Consider the following 18,275-nt stretch of genomic DNA (forward strand, 5'->3'; position numbering starts at 1 on the left):
AAGCATCCACCCAGCGAGGTATCTGTGCTTCTGGCCTTGATGTATTGTTTATAAGTTTACTGTAACCTGTCTCCACGCCACCACCTGGAGTCATGAGATACCGGGGCCTGGTGATGCCAAGACACAAGACTTGTGATTTCCGTTATCTACCCCAAAAAGTGCAACTTTAAACAATCTCCTTGATCCAAACTCCTCTCCAAGAGCTTTAAATATACCCAGCTCCCCAGCCTTCAATGCAATACTCATCTTAGAGTACCGGCCCTCTTCCTGTCTGTTGGAAGTTACCTTGTCTTAAAAAAATATTTTCTTTTTCTTTTTTTTTTTTGAGTTGGAGTCTCACTCTTGTCGCCCAGACTGGAGTGCAGTGGCCACTCCCGGCCACCGCAGCCTCAACCTGCTGGGCTCCGGCGATCCTTCCACCTCAGCATTCCGATTAGCTGGAATTACAGGCATGCGCTACCACCCCTGGCTAATTTTTTGATTAATTGTAGAGATGAGGTCTCACCTGCCCAGGTGGGTCACGAACCCACAGGCTCAGACAATCCACTCATCTCAGCCTCCCAAAGGCGCGGGATTATAGGCTGAACCACTGAGCCCGGCTTAAATAAATATTTTCTTCATCTCTTGTTGTGTTATGAATCTTTGTGTTACTCAGATCTCTGGTTACCAGCGTGTACCTCCAGCACGCTGGCCCCGGCAGTGATATGCCCCTTCTGGACCCACCCTCCTGACCCTAACAGTCTCATTTTAGTGGGAGAAGACAGATGGTTTAAAATAAATTAAAAATAAATTATATAGGTTGGACCCGATGGGCTTTTGATGAATTACTTTCCAGAGAATGGAAACTGGTGAATTGGCCAGCTTCCTTTCCTGTCTGTCAGCTCACATTGTACTGTGTCCATGTGTCCCTGTTAGCAAGCAACTTGATAATGAGGGCTTCTTTTTTTCCATCTGCAACAATTAGTACAGCGACCTGCACAAGCCTGAGTGAGGAAGGGAGTAAACATATACAGAATGAAAGAATTTATTTTGCACTGCTAATAGATTATTTTCAATATAATTGGAAATACCATCACATACACTACACTTACATTTGAAGTTTCTTGCAATACGAAACCAAGAGACCGTCTACTGATAAATTGTTTGTTTCCTTCCCTCTGTTTTTTTGTCTGTGGTTGATTAGTTCACAGTTGTCGTGGAACTAGTTTTGTTCTGAGTCTAACTGCTCCAATGTCCCTTGTAGGCAAAGGATAGATTTGCCATTTTCAGGACTTTCTCTGCTTTCAAAGAAAGCATGTGTCATAAATAAGCCTGAGAGTTCACTGAAAGAAAAGGCTGTTCCTTTATTTTTCTGAGGTTGCTTGGTTATTCTGTAAAAGTCATGACTTTGGGTATAAGAAAATAATTTGGAAGCTAGGTGAATGTTGCCAAATAATGTGGAATTCCAGGCACATGAGAGAAGGTGACTGGGGTGGTGGAATGAGCACGATGTCTGGAGTCAGAAGGTTGAAATTAAATTCCTGTCTTCACAAGTTATTACTCTCTGGTCCTGGGGAATTTAACTGGGCTCTGAGCTTCAGTTTCTACATCTGTAAAATCAGGAAGATGCAAACCCTGACCTATGCACTTCTTGGAGTTGTTCTTAGGATCAAGTGAGGTAACAGACCTGGAAGGGTTGGCAGATTACAAATCACTGTGTAAATATCATGAGGGTGTGTGAGAGAGCAAGGAATGACTGGAGGAAGAACTGGAGTGTGAGGGGAAAAGTATTTGACCTGGAAACCAGAAAAAGAGTAACTTTGTTTCTTGTCTACTAGAGAGAAGCTTTGAACAGTCCCCTGTTATCCTCAGGGAATGCGTTCCAAGACCCACAATGGATGCCTGAAATCCTGGATGATGCCAAGTGCTATATACGTTACATTTTTCCCCCATACATGCATAAATATGATGAAGTTTAATTTATAAATTAGGCACAGTAAGAGATTAATAACTAATAATAAAATAGAACAATATAATAACAAGCTGTAATAAAAGTGATGTGAATGTGGTTTCTCTCTTCCCCCTCAAAATATCTTATTAGACTGTACTCACCTTTCTTCTTCTTGTGATCTGTTGATCTGATAACCAAGCTGACTACTAAGTGCCTGACGGGTAGATGGCGTACACTGTGTGAATACATGGGACAAAGGCATGACTCATATTCCAGGTGGGATGGACAGGACGGCTTGAGATTTTATCATGTTACTCAGAATGGTGCACAACTTAAAATTTGTAAAAAAAAATGAATTGTTTATTTCTGGAATTTTTTATTTAGTATTTTTGGATCATGGTTGAGTTCAGATAATGGAAGTGTCCAAAACCAAAACCTCAGCTAAGGAGACACCACAGTATCCGTCATCAGTTAGGTAGTATCAGGAAACCTGATTCATATCCCTGGCTCTCCCACCAATTGTATGACTTTAGGTAGTACATTTAGATTGAAAATGGATTGCTGATTCCATCATCCTCTGACAGCCTGAAACTTTTACTTTTGGTTAAAACAGTTTTGGTTAGAACAGTTTTGGTTAAAACAGTTAATTATCTTTTCAACAGAAAGCAGTTATAAAAACTACATAGGTAGTCATTTAATTACCATTTTGAGGGCTCTTAGTTCCTTTATGTAGATCCACATTTCCACCCGGTATAATTTTTTTTCCTTCAGAGAGAATTCCTTTAGCATTTTTTTTTTTTACAGTGTGGTTCTGCTGGTGGTGAATTCTTTTGGCTTTTGCATGCCTAACATGTTTTTACCTTTGTTTTCAAAAGATATTTTCCTGCACATAGAATTCTAGGTCGACAGAGTTCTTCCTCTTTTTTCTTTTAGTACTTTTAAGATGTTGCTTCACTGTCTTCTTCAATACATTGTTTCTAATGAGAAATCTGCTGTCACCCTTAACATTGTTCCTTTGTATGGAACTTTTTTCCTTCAGACAACTTTTTGTGGCTCTGATTTTAAACAATTTGCTTATGACAGTCCTTGATGTAGGCTTTAAAAAAAAAAATGTTTCTTGTGCTTGAGATTCATTAAGATTTTTGGACCTGTGGATTTACAGATTTAATCATGTTTGGAAAATTTTCAGCCATTATTACATCAAATATTTGCTCTGTCTCCCTTTCTTCCTCCTTTGGGGAGAGACTGTATGACTGGAAAGATAAAGATAAGTTTCCCACAATAAGGTGATTTGACATGGGCCTTGAATTGTATGGGATTTGAAGTGGTGGAAATGTGTATAGAAGACTTGGTAACTTATAATATAAGAGGATCAAAAAAAGAAATAGGTCATCAGGATTTGTTTCATACCTGTGTGGCTGGGAGCATAGTGACAGAAATGGGAAATAAAGGAGGAGTTGGTTAAAGAGGACGATGTTGAGTTAATTCTCGGGTATGATTGAAATTGAGCTACTTTTATGACTTTTGAATAGAGGAGTCCAAAAGGCAGATTTATAAATGTAGTGTATTGCTCATGAGCAGGGCTGGAACAAGAGACACAGATTTGAAAATTAGCAATAATATAGAGGTTGTAGCTGAAACCACACTGGTAGATGAAATTCCTAACATAGATGGTACACATAGTATCAAAGAAGACCTAATCATGCAGACTCTCCATTTCTAGTAATTTTTTCCAGGAAAATAATAATAATTCACGAAGATTCACGAAAAGAGATTCAATGAAATGCTGTTTATGATTAAAGACACATAGAAACTAAATTTCCCACAATGGAGAATCAGTTAAACATAATAAACACTAGAATACAGTACAACTATTAAAATGATGTGTTAGAAGAATGCTCATAATAGAAAAGTGTTCACTATAAGTACAGAAAGCAAGTTACAAGACCACAATATATAGTGTGATCACATTTTTAATAAAAAAGTGAGTATATAAGCAAAGACACAAGAGATAACACCACATAGCTTATCTTTGGGTGGTAGTCTGTGAACTTTCTTTTCTTATTTTTGCTTATCTATATTTTCTTCTCTTCTCTTTCTTTCTTTTTTATTTTTATTTTTTTGAGTCAGAATCTCACTCTGCCACCTAGGCTGGTGTGCAGTGGCATGATCACAGCTCACTGCAGCCTCCAACTCCTGGACTCAGGTCGTCCTTCTGCCTCAGCCTCCTGAGTAGCTGGAACTACAGGTGCATGCCACCATATCTGGCTCTTTTTTTTTTTTTTTTGAGTTGGGGTCTCACTCTGTCACCCAGGCTGGAGGGCAGATGAGATCTTGCTAAGTTGCCCAGGCTGGTCTCAAACCCGTGGGCCCAGGCAATTCACTCGCCTTGGCCTCCCAAAGTGCTGGGATTATAGGCTGAGCCACAAAGCCCGGCCCACATTCAGCTTTTGAAAAAATTTTTTGTAGAGACAAAGTCTCACTATGCTGCCCAGGCTGGTTTCAAACTCCTGGACTTGAGCAATCCTCTTGCCTCGTCCTCCCAAAGTGCTGGGATTACAGGCATGAGCCACTGTGCCAGGCCTTATCTAAGTTTTCTAAATTTCATACAGTAAGCATATGTTACTTTTAGGCTAAAGAAAAAAAATTTATTATACTTTTAAAAAGCTGATTAAGAAAAAAAAACCCATGGACTTCCACACTGTGTGGAGTATAAAAGGAAGAAAAGGGAGTAGAATAGTAGAGAGACAGTGTAGAAACAGACTGGCAGGAAGAGGCTGAAGCAGGGACACCTACCAAAAATAGGGCGGTCTGAACTCTCCCAACTTTGGATTGGGTCATCTGAGTCATTACACTCTTAGGAGAGCACTTTCTCTGGGATGGTGGGGAGAAAGACAGGAAGGAGGTTAAGAAATGAGGGCTCTTGAGAAGTGTGATGTGCAAAGGAGAGGGGGTCATCACTCTCTGGTCCCAGATGTCTCATGACCACAGATCCAGACCCTCAGCAGGACCCACTTAAAAAAAAATTATTGGCCAGATGTGGTGGCTCACACTTGTAATCCCAGCATTTTGGGAGGCAGAGGCCAGAGGATTACCTGAGCCTGGGGCTCAACACCGGCCTGGGCAACTTGATGAGACCTCATCTGTATAATAAATTAAAAAATTAGCTGGTTGTGGGCTACTTGGAAGGCTGAGGTGGAAAGATCACCTGAGCCCAGCAGTTGGAGGCTGCAGTTGCTGTGAGTGTGCCAATACCCTCCAGCCTGGGCAACAGAGGGAGACCCCAACAACAACAAAATTATTTTAGAGATGTGGGGTACAAGTGAGGATTAACTATATAAGTAGGCTGCATGCAGGTGAAGTTTGGGCTTCGACCTGGCATTCACTCTCCCTGGTAGTGAACCAGGTACGCTTTGTATTGTCACTTTTTCCCACCCTCTTCTCTCCCTCCCTCCCCTAGCAGTGCCCAGTGACTGAGGATCCCATCCTTGTGCTAATGTGACTAGTGATCAGGGCCCACTAATGAGTGAGAACATGCAGTACTCAGTTCAGTTCTTTCTATGATAGTTCACTTAGTAAGATGGTCTCCAACTCCATCCAATAGCAAGGCCTATTTGTAACAGGGACGAAGTAGCACTATGCACTTTCCCTGCTGGGTGACCATTTCTTTGCACCTGCTCTTACTGTAGATTCAGGCCTGTTGGTAAGACTACGAGAACCAGATATCATAGACTCCAGGACACAAAATGCTTCAGCATGGTAGCCGCCTGCAGAGATCAGAGAGTCCTGGGTCCAATCCCCAATTATCCAAATCAGAATGTCTGGGGTGGAGGCCTAGGATCTGCCTTTTAGAAAGCTTCCTGGGTGATTCTGACATAGTCCCATTATGGGGCCTCTGCATTAGGTCATATATACAACAGGCTTTCCATCCCCTTTGCTTTCCTTAGCATACAGAGTGGGAGAGGACTAAACCTAAGAAGAATATAGTCTTCAATTGGAAGTTTCTGTAAATAGTGTCACTGGATGTGTTTGTAACAAATCAGTAAGTCCAGAATGTGAGGAAAATACATCATGGGATCATGCTGTTGTATGTGTCTTGTAGTCTTTGGAGCTGGGCTGTACATAACCTGAAGGCAAGAATGGTAGTGGCTCCCAAGAGTACAATTTGTTGGCAGATTTCAACAACCTTCCCATTTGGTCTGAACTCAGAGCTAGTGCAGTTCCCCCACTCTCAGGATGCTGAGCAATAAGAACAAAGAAATCAACCCACTGAGGCAGTCTGCCTATGAAGCTGAAAGGTTGTAAGAAAATGGCTAGGATTAGATCAGCCACCATGAGAAGCTGGGTACCATTCATCCTCATCATTAATGATGGCTAGATAAATAGTGCCAGATTGTGTTATGGTGACCACAGATTTGCTATCCTTCTGGTAAAAGTTCATTTCCTCACCCACTGACCTCAGGCTTGACCATGTGACTGACTTTGGCCAACTATCATGTGAGTAAAATCGATTTGCCACTTTCTTGCAGATCCGTTATCTGGTTCTACTGTTTCTTTTCTTTTCTTTTCTTTGTCTCAAGACTAGCACAGCCCAGATTGGAGCTGCTCCTTCTGTCTGGGTGCCACAATGAAGAAGTTGTTAAGCAGACTGCAGTCAACCTATGAAGGACGTATAAAAGAGCAAGAAATAAACGCTTGTTATTTTAAGACCCTGAGATGTGGGGCCATTAGTTACCACAGCATAACCTAACCAGCATCAATTAATAGTCTCTTAGAATTATAAAAACAATATAGCAATGTTAAAGTCAATTTTTTTGATGAAAGCAACCTATAATTTATTTCTTCTTCTTTTTTAAAAACCAATACTATAATTTATTTCTGAGACTTAGTTAAAAAGTTTCAATTTTCCCAGATGATCACATGCCAATGTGCTAAGGTTGACATTACACTTTATGTTGTATCTCCCCCTGAACGCTGTCCCCAGAAGCGTTGGTGGTGGAGGGGACCCAACTCCACTGCCAGAGAAGCCAAGGAAGGGCTGCTCTGTGGAGCCAATGTCCAGTACTGGGCAGTCTGTTGTCGGTCAGTGAAGTGAAACTGAGCAGACTTTCCCTGCCATCACTTGGCTCTTGGAAAAAGCAATGCCAGGCTGTTTCTCCTCTTGTAAACAACTTATCATACCTATTGACTGCCCTGCCAAGGCAAGGCAAAGCTAAATATCAGCCCTGCTGTATGCTCTTCCATTTCTTCCTTTCTCTATCTTTTTTTTTTTTTTTTTTTGAGTTGGGTGTCTCACTCTGTTGCCCAGGTTAGAGTGCAATGGCACAATCCCAGCTTACCATAGTCTCCAACTCCTGGGCTCAAGGGATCCCCTCCTTCAGCCTCTCAAGTAGCTGGAACTATAGGCATGTGCCACCAAGCGTGGCTAATATAAACATTTTTATTTTGTAGAGACAAGTTCTCACTATGTTGCCTAGGCTGGTCTCAGACTCCTGGGCTCAAGCGACCCTCCCTCCTCCACATCCCAAAGTGTTAGGATTTGAGGCGTGAGCCAACATGCCCCGCCTTGATCTTCCATTTCTTGAAGTCACAGTCCATAAACTGTGAACCTGCACATGGTAAGGTAGAATTTCTAGAAATTCAGCAGTGAATACCATAGGCATTGCCTCTGCCTTCCTGGAGCCTAATTCTAATGGAGTTTGATAGAATACATACATTTAGTGTACATTACATAATTACAGAACGAGAAGGACCCACTAAAGCAACAATCCAGACATTGTAATAGATTGAAAGGGCAGAGGCAGCAGGAAACAAATCCACTTAAGACAGTGTTTTTCAAACACTAGTGAATTATGAATTCTATTTAAATGTCCATAGACATATTTTTGAAAAAAAAAAAAAAGGAATAGAAAACGCAGTTGGCCAGGCGTGGTGGCTCACGCCTATAGTCCCAGCACTTTGGGAGGCCAAGGTGAAAGGATTGCTTGAGCCCATGCGTTTGAGAACAGCCTGGGCAACTTGGTGAGATCTCATCTCTACAATAAATCAAAAAATTAGCTGGACATAGTGGCGCGTGCCTGTGGCCCCAGCTACCAGGAAGGCTGAGGCGGAAGGATTGCCTGAACCCAGCAGGTCGAGGCTGCAGTGTCTGTGAGTGTATCACTGTACTCCAGCCTGGGTGACAGAGTGAGACTCTGACTCAAAAGCAAAAGAAAAGAATATGCAGTTGAATAAAATAGAAATAATTAGAGTGTGTATCAATATTGTTTTATAAAACCATCATTTCTATTGTACATATGCATATCAGGGGTGCCAAAAAAAAGTATACACATTTTAAAAGATGTTAAGAGATGCTCATTGTAATCAGAAGTGTCCAGACACTGATGGTAACCACTTTGAGCACCTCTTGTAATTGCAGAAGTCAAACATAACTTGTATTCACCTTTTGTTATTGGTATATATTGAGTATTACAACTTTAATACAGTTTTTTTCTTTCTTAGAATGTATATTTTTTAGCCAGGCTTGGTAGCTCAGCCTGTAATCCCAGCACTTTGGGAGACTGAGGCCAGTGGATTGCCTGAGTCCACGGGTTCGAAACCAGTCAAGGCCACTTGGTGAGACCTCGTATCTACAATAAATAAAAAATTAACTGGGCATGGTAGCACATACCTGTAGTTCTGGCTATTTGGAAGACTGAGGCAGACGGATCACTGGAGCCCAGCAGGTCGACGCTGGGATGGCCATGAGTATGCCACTGCACCCCAGCTTGGGTGATGGAGTGAGACTCCAACTCAAATTTTTTTTTTTTTAGGTGATCCTTCCATTTCAGCCTTCCAAGTAACTGGAACTACAGGCAAGCACCACCATGCTCAGTTTAGTTTTTGATTTATTGTAGAGAAAAGGTCTCACTAAGTTTCCCAGGCTGGTCTTGAAGCCCTGAGCTCAAGCAATCCTCTTGTCTTGGCCTCCCAAACTGCTGGGATTACAGGCTTGAGACGCCACACTCAGCCTAACAACTATTTTATTAATATCTATTTACCTTGACTGATAATAGTTTCAGTAATTTATATTTTCAAATGTTTTCATAGAGTCAAATATAATTCTCATAAGCCAGGAAACTCTACTATATCTGTGTTTATATAGACTCTTTCCTAACTTTTAAAAATTATTTTTTCCACAAAAAAATTTTGTTGTTAATTCTAAAAAGTTAATTATTTAAATTAATAAAAATATTAATTTTAAATAACTGCTTTTACATTAATTTAATATTTCTTTTTTATTTGAATTTTATTTTATTTTTTAAATTTTAAAGATGTGGGGAACAATTCAGGGTTAGGTATACAAATGTTGATTATGCAGGTATCCTTGTTGATGAGGTGTGTCCCTCCCTCCTCTAGCAGTTTCCCTCAACTGCCAATCCCCCTCGCCCCCTGCAGTTTCCCGCTACTGCCAATCCCTTTCTTATAGTATTATGATAATGGTTCAAGGTCCACTTATGAGTGAGAACATATGGCACTCTGTTCTTTGTTTCTGTGATAGATCACTGAGTATGATCGGCTCTAAATCCATCCAAGTTGCAGTGAAGTCCATATGTTTGTCCTTCTTTATGGCTGCATAATATTCCATTGTCTATAAGTACAATATTATTTTTATCCAGTCCAGCTTTGATGGGTAGCATGGTTGGTTCCATGTTTTTGCTACTGTGAATAGAGCTGCAACAAACATACATGTGCGGGTATCTTTTTTGTATAATGATTTGAGTTCCTCCAGGTATATTTCCAAAAGGGGAATTGCTGTGTCATATGGAAGGCCAATTTCTAGTTCTTTCAGAAATCACCACACTGTCTTCCAGAGAGGTTGCTCTAGTTTGCATCCCACCAGCAATGTAGAAGCATTCCTTTTTCTCTGCATCCTCACCAGCATCTGTTGTTGTTTGTTTTATTAATGATGGCCATTCTTTTTTTTTTTTTTTGAGTTGGAGTCTCACTTGGTCACCCAGACTGGAGTGCAGTGGCTGCTCCTGGCCACCGCAGCCTCGCCTGCCGGGCCCCAGCGATCCTTCTACCTCAGCTTTCCGAGTAGCCAGAATTACAGGCATGCACTACCACACCCGGCTGATTTTTTTGATTTTATTGTAGAGATGAGGTCTCGCTGCCCAGGTGGGTCTTGAACCCGTGCGAGCTCAGGCAATCCACTCACCTCAGCCTCCCAAAGGTGCGGGATTACAGGCTGAGCCACCGAGCCTGGCTATGATGGCCATTCTTACTGGGGTTAGGTGGTATCTCAACATGGTTTTGATTTGCATTTCTCTGATGATGAGTGAGGCTGAGCACTTTTTCATGTGTCTGTTGGCTGCCTGTATATCTTCTTTTGAGAAGTGTTTATTCATATCTTTTGCCCACTTTTTAATGGGGCTGTTTTTTTTTCCTTTTGGCACATTTGAGCCACTTGTAGATCCTAGATGTTAGGCCTATACAGTTGGTAAGTATGTTTTCCCATTCTGTGGGCTGTCTCCCTGCTCTCTTGATGGTTTTCTTTGCTTTGCAGAAGGTCATCAGTTTGATGAGGTCCCACTTATCTATCTTATTTCTTATAGTCCTGAGCACTTAGGGTTCTGATCAGGAATTGGTTGCCAGTTCCAATTTCCATAAGGGTGTCTCCTGCGTTTTCTAAGATTCTTACATTTTGAGGTTTTACGTTTAGGTCTTTGATTCATTTAGAGTTAATTTTTGCATATGGCGATGGGTAGGGGTCCTGTTTCAATCTTCTCCATGTGATCAGTCAGTTTTCTCAGCACCATCTACTGAATAGGTTCTCCTCTCCCCAGTGGTTGTTGTTGGAGGCTTTGTCAAAGATGAGTTGGTTGAGAAATTGAGGCTTTGCTTCCAGAATCTCTATCCTGTTCCATTGATCTATATGCCTGTTCTTGTGCCAATACCAGGCTTGTTTTGACTACTGTAGCCTTATAGTAAAGTTTGAAGTCTGGAAGTGTGATACCTCTTGCTTTGTTTCTTTTGCTAAGGATTATTTTGGTTATTCGTGGTCATTTATGTTTCCATATGAATTTCTGTATTGTCATTTCCAAGTCTGAGAAGAATGGTGTTGGTAGCTTAATGGGTATTGAGTTGAATCTGTAGATTGCCTTTGGTAGGATGGACATTTTAACAATGTTGATTCTTCCTATCCATGAACATGGAATACTTTTCCCATTTGTTTGTGTCTTTTTGGATTTCTTTGAGGAGTGTTTTGGAGTTCTCATTGTAAAGTTCTTTCAATTCTCTGGTTAGAAAGATGCCAGGGTATTTCATTTTTTGGTGGCTATTGTGAGTGGGATTGTGCTTTTAATTTGGGTGTCTGCTGCTTGTTGGTGTATAGGAATGCAACTGTCTTTTGCCATTTATTTTGTACCCTGAGACTTTGTCAAAGTCCTTTATCAGTGCAAGCAGGTTTTTGACAGATTCTCTTGGATTTTCATCAGGTATAGGATCATATCATCAGCAAAGAGGGATAACTTGAATTCCTCTTTTCCTCTTTGGATACCCTGATTTCCTTCTCTTGTCTAATTGCCCTAGCTAGAGCTACCAACACAATGTTGAACCAGAGGGGTGAGAGTGGGCAGCCTTGTCTTGTTCCAGTTTTCAGGGGAAATGTTTTTGTCCATTTAGCAATATGTTAGCAGTGGGTTTATCGTAGATGGCACTTACTATTTTGAGGTATGTTCCTTCTATACCTAGGTGTTTGAGGGTTTTTGTCAAGAAGGGACACTGGATTTTTATCAAAAGCTTTTTCTGCATCTAATGATATAATTATGTGGTTCTTGTTTTTACATCTCTAACTCAAAAATTTTAAAAAGTATACTTTTTTGGGTACTCCCTGCATTTATGTAGCAACTGGCTTGTATTATAAAATATAGTTGTTACAGCAGACAGTGGTAAAAATAAGTTTGAAAAAAACTAACTTAAGATATAGCCTCAGGGAAGTCTGCTCTGAGGAAGACATTACATGAATTGGCTGACTTGATATTTTATGTTTATTAACTAATAAAACTTAATGTTCGTGCTTGTACTAGTAAAATGAAACAATAAGAATTAAACAATTTTTTTTTTTAGTAAAGGAAGCATATGTCTTCTGAGTTGCTCTTTTCAAATATTAATTCTACCATTTTTAACAGAAATATGTCTTAAGTTGTAAATGTTAGTTAATAATAGTAGGTCACTAACAGGCCTCTTCACAACTTATTGGTGATAATAAAATGTGCTTTGTAGGTTTCAGAAATCATTTGTTTTTCTTTTTCAGAGCAGCCAACTTTGCCTTCAGCTTCATCTCATTTGCATGAAACATTCATGTAACTAGGAAGCTGGTATTAAAAACAGACACAGACATTAGAGCACACAGTTTAGCTTTAGTTCCCATGTTTTCTGCTTATTCCTAAATAATTAATAATATCACAATCACTCCCTAATTAGTATCATATTAACCCCTGTGGCAATGAAAAAACACAGGCAGCAACACAACTTGTAAATCAACGCAGCTGAACACATCCATTTTTGCATATTTACTTGGTTTTACCCAGATGGCTCAAGTTGCAAAAAATATGTAGCAGGTCAAGAGTCTTCTATACAGAAAAGATGCCCATTTTGAACTTGAGATAGTTTTGAAAATAAAACAAACTTGTTCTCTAAGTCCTGGTCTGGCATTTTCTTTCCCAGATTTAAGGAGCCTTGGGACTTTTTTTGTTTGTTTGTTTTGAGTCTGAGTCTCATTGTGTTGCCCAGACTGGAGTGCAGTGGCACACTCATGACTGCCACAGCCTCTACTAGATGGGCTCAGGCAATCCTCTGCCTTAGCCTTCCAAGTAGCTGTAAATACAGGCGTGTACCACTTTACTCTGGGGGCTAATTTTTTTCCCCTTAATTTATTGTAGAGATGAGTTCTCGCCAAGTTGCTCAGGCTGGTCTTGGACTCCTGGATTCAGGGAATCCTCTTGCCTCTGCCTCACAAAGTACTGGGATAAGAGGGACCTGACTGGGATATCTTTTTGACATTTTCTCCAATGCATCCAAGGAATCTAAAACCTTTTCAACTTGTTTGGGAATAGTTCTTCCAATCTAAAGTTAGAAATATGTGTCTTCTTTCTTTTTTTTAATCAATATTTTTTATTATGTATTGTGGGGTACAGTTAAGGGTTAGGTATACAAATATGCTTCGTTCAGGCATCCTTGTTGATAAGAGGTGTCTCCCCATCCCCAGATAGATATTTACTACCGTTAATCCCATCTCCCTTCCCCTCCCCCCCATAGTTTCCCATCACTGTCAGTCATTTTCTTATGGTATTACGCTGGATGTTCAAGGTCCACTATGAGTAAGAACATATGATACTCAGATCTTTGTTTCTGTGAGATCACTCAGTATTATAGACTCTAGTTCCATCCAGGTTGCTGTGAAATTCATAATTTTGTTCTTTTTTATGACTGTGTAGTAGTCCATCATGTATATGTACCACATTTTTTTAAATCCAGTCCTCTTTTGACGGGCAGCATGGTTGCTTCCAGGTTCTTGCTATTGTGAACAATGGTGCAATAAACATACGTGTGCAGGTATCTTTTCTATAGAGTGATTTGAGTTCTTCAGGGTTTATTCCCAGTAGGGGGATTGCGGGGTCATATGGGAGGTCAATATTTAGAGCTTTTAGGAATCGCCATACTGTTTTCCACAGAGGTTGCACTAGTTTGCACTCCCACCAACAGTGTAGAAGTGTTCCCTTTTCACCACACCCTCTCCAGCAACTGTTTTTTTGAGTTATTGATAATTGCCATTCTAACTGGAGTTAGGTGGGATCTCAGTGTGGTTTTGATTTGCATCTCCGTGATGATTAGTGAGGTTGAACATTTCTTCATGTGTCTGTTGGCTGCTTGGATGTCTTCCTTTGTGAAGTGTCTGTTCATATCTTTTGCCCATTTTATAATGGGGCTGTTTGTTTTTATCTTTTCAGCACATTTGAGTTCCTTGTAGAGCCAGGATGTTAAGCCTTTGTCAGACCTGGAGTTGGCAAATACTTTTTCCTAGTCTGTAGGCTGTCTCCCTGCTCTCTTGATGGTTTCTTTGGCTTTGCAGAAGCTTGTCAGTTTAGTGAGGTCCCACTTGTCTATCTTATCTCTTATGGCCTGGGTTTCAGGTTTTGTTCAGGAATTGGATACCAGTTCCAATTTCCATGAGGGTATGTCCTTCATTTTCTGAGGTTCTTATGGTTTGAGGTTTTACATTTAGATCTCTGATCCATTTAGAGTTAATTTTTGTGTATGGGGATAGATAGGGGTCCTGTTTGAATCTTCTGCATGTAGTCAGCCAGTTTTCCCAGCACCGTTTACTGAATAGGTTCTCCTCTTCCCAGTGGTGGGTGGTGGAGGCTTTGTCGAAGATGAGTTGGTTGAGAAATTGAGGTTTTGCTTCTGGAATCTCAATTCTATTCCATTGGTCTATATGCCTGTTCCTGTGCCAATACCAAGCTGTTTTGATTATTGTAGTTTTATAATAAAGTTTGAAGTCTGGTAATGTGATACCACCTGCTTTGTTTTTATATCTTCTTTCAATAGACTATTCCATGTCTGCATATGTATTTTTTAATGTTTATACCTACATGTCTATATACATTCAAGACATTGGCAACAGTGGTGTTACCACAATCGGACAAAGGGTGTGGGGATAGTTCCTTTTCACTGTATCCCTGTGGCAAATACCACAGGTTTGCTGTCAACATCCATTCCAATCCATTTTTTCCCCCTTTGCCTTCGTCACCTTAAAAACGTACCTTCCAAAATTCCCTTGTGGCCAGGTAGCAAATCTCTACATTTTTCTCTTTGTCCTTCCCTCTTCTTTCAGCCTGGAATGCCATCACAATAACTGGAGGTCCAGCAGCCTTGGGGACAAAATCCACACACTAACCATACTGAAGCAGAAGAAAATGGTTTCCTTCGGTAACCCGCAAGTCTCATACTACTGCTGAAATTCTACCTGTGTGGGAAAAACAACTCTCCAAAGGGTGGAATCCTTTGCTTATCAGAAGTTATGCAAAGCTGAAAGCAATCCTAACATTTGGTTGATTGCTTTTTACCTTTCAAAATCTGGACCAAGTGCATGTGTTACCTATTTTGAAAATAATACAATTCTAAAAACAATATACAATATTTATACATTTTAATTATTTTTATTCTTAATTTTTTGAATAAGTCAAGAAACTCTTGTTTGGTTTTTTTTTTTTTTTAACTACATAAACCTTTAGATTGCCAAAAAATTATTGTAGTCTTTTTTTTGACAAAGCACTACAAGATAATCTAGAGAAACGCATTTGCACCTAATGGTTACTGCCTAGGCCAGCAGTCACTTTGCTGGTGACATGCCAGAAGCCTTTGCAACCACCCCACCTGTCACTGCCAGAAGTGTTAGCTTTGTTTTGTTTTCCAAACTTGGACTTCCAATGTAAGACAACTGCCCTGGAGTGTGAACTCTGGTGGGAACTCTGGGGACACCAACCTATCAGACAATTTCCATTTCATTTAAGATGGCATGACATTTATATACCAGCATCTGAAATAGTCTGAGTTACTGACAAATATTGTATCCTGACATTACCAAGGAGCTGAGATTTATTTTGAGCTCTTTGATACAGTGCCCCCTAGTGGTTTTCAGTGGAAAAAATTAAAAAATTAATGTATCTGTATTCTTGATTGCAAACAGAACCCACTCTAGCTACGGTATTATCAGCCCCACTCCTCAAGACACCTCACTGCCATTTATTTAAGTGGATCTCCAATTACTACAATCAATATGCGCTGACTATGAGTATGAATAGTGCTCCTCTGAAGTTGTGCAGTGTACAACCTGTACCAACCATAGGTAGCCCTGGATATTAAGTTGCTCACATAATTTCTGGAAGGGTGCGAGAGTGAAGCTTGGAAGTCACATGGTCATGAAACATCCCCAACTTATAAAGCAGTTTTGCTCTATGGGAGGCCCAGAGTCACTGCTGCTGGGCACAGATACCATATCCGATTGATAAAGTCTGGGTCACTTATATATATCCTAGCTGCAAGAGATGTTAGGGAAACAAGTCTCTGGATTCTTCTTGAGGAGGTGCTGACTCATAAAGTTGGAAATCCCCAAATTTAGTAAGGGTGTTTGTGAAGGTTAATTTTTTTTTTTTTTTTTTTGAGTTGAAGTCTCACTCTGTCTCCCAGGCTGAAGTGTAGCAGCATGCTCATGGCTACTGCAGCCTTGACCTGCTGGGTTTAGTGATCCTTTTGCCTTAGCCTTCCAAGTAGCTAGAACCACAGGTGCGTGTCACCACACCTAGCTAATTTTTTTGATTTATCATAGAGACAGTGCCTTGCCAAATTTCCCAGACTGGTCTTGAACCCTTGGGATCAGGCAATCCTATTGCCTTGGCCTCCCAAAGTGCTGGGATCACAAGCTTCAGCCACCCCACCTGTCAGTGGTTAATTTTAATGTGTCAACTTGACAAGGCTAATGGATGCCCAGATAGCTGGTAAAACATTATTTCCGAGTGTGTCTGTGAGGGTGTTTCTGGAAGACATTAACATTTGAGTCAGCAGACTGAGTAAAGGAGATCACCTTTACCAATGTGGGTGAGCATCATCCAATCATTTGAGGGCCTGAATAAAGCAAAAAGGCAGAGGAAGGACAAATCTGCTCTCTGCCCGAGCAGGGTCATTCATTTTCTCTTGTCCTTGGGCATCAGCATTCCTGGTTCTTGGGCCTCAGATTGGGACTTTCACCATTGGCTCTTCTAGTTCTTGGGCCTTCAGGCCTGGACTGGATTACACCACTGGCTTTCCTGGGCCTCAAGCTTGCAGATTGTAGAACTTTTCAGTGTCTATAACTATGAGAGCCAGTCCCTCATAACCAATCTCTCTCTCTCTCCCTTTTTCTGTGTCTCTCTGTCTCTTTCTCCCCTATTGGTTCTGTTTCTTTGGAGAACTTGGACTAACACGGTGTTCAAAGGCTTTGGGGATCATCCAAAAGACAAAACAAATGACAAATGTCCACCAGAGATTGCAAATATTCTGTCTACCAATCCCTCCTCTCCTGAGCATAGCTTCTTTCAAATTTCTTAGTGTCCTCTTTCCTTTATCATACACATCTAGCTTCTTCTAAGGTCCTTCTAAATTGGTGAATTCTCACTGGGAGTTGAGAAACATTTTTCATCATTATAACTATCATTGCCCTAGTAAACCACTGCCACTAAACAATTAAACAATATTAAACAATAACTCCATTTCCAGCCCTAACTCCTGACAACCACTGTTCTTTCTGTTTCTATGAATCTGACTACCCTAGACTCCCCCTATAAATGGAATCATACAGTATTTTTCTCTTTTGTGACTAGCGTCTTTCACTTACTGTTATATCTCAAGGTTCATCCATGTTGTAGCATGTATCAGAATTCCTTTTCTTTTTCAGGCTGAATAATATTCCATCGTATGTAGCTATCACATTATCCTTATCCATTCATCCAAAGAGGAGTACTTGGGTTGCTTCCACCTCTCGCTATTGCCATAAACCTTTTATGGACATAATGTCCAAATATGAGACGTGATTGTTAGGCTCCTATGTAGAAGCTGAATTGCAGAGGGGCAATAGTGAAACAGGAAGACCAGATAGGATCTGTTGGAACTCACCGTTCATTGTCATGTTTTAAGACTCAGCTCGAATGTCACCTGGCTTTAGAAGTCTTGCTGGCTTCCGCAGGCAGAGCCAGCCTCTTTCCTAAAGCCACCACCTTCCCTTAGACAGACACAGCATTGATGCCTATTTCCCTCCCACAGACAGTCCGTTTTCTGGGGGGTCCCCTGGGCAGCCTCCAGCCCCGCACCACCATCGCTCTTCCGGAGAGGAAATGGGACGTAGAGAGCGGATTTTGAAGCTTCTGTGGGTACAGGCTGTCCTTTCAGAACCGGGGCTCTCTGGGGAATGTATGTTTGACTTTCTATTCCCGGCAATATAAGTCCAGATGTTTATGGATGTTTGAAGCTGGGATGAAAGCGTTTCTATTCATGCCCCTAGAATCTGTGAGGCCTTTTCTTTCTTTCTTCTTCTTCTTCTTTTTTTTTTTTTAAATTAAGACCTTACCGCAAAACTTGGGTTGCTTGGCTGGGGAGAGGAATGCAGAATGAGGAGGTTTCCTCTTGCTCCCAGCCGGAAGCGGGCACACCTGGGGCGGAGGGGGAGGGCAGAGCCCAGGGGTCCTCACCCGGGACCTCCGCGGCGCAGGGCCCGCTGGGGTGGGCCTTTCGGGGCGGGAGAACCCGGCCAGGAGGAGCCCAGCCG

This window comes from Carlito syrichta, unplaced genomic scaffold (genome assembly GCF_000164805.1).
Source record: "Carlito syrichta isolate Samal-C Ts95f unplaced genomic scaffold, Tarsius_syrichta-2.0.1 Scaffold315402, whole genome shotgun sequence".
NCBI lineage: Eukaryota > Metazoa > Chordata > Mammalia > Primates > Tarsiidae > Carlito > Carlito syrichta.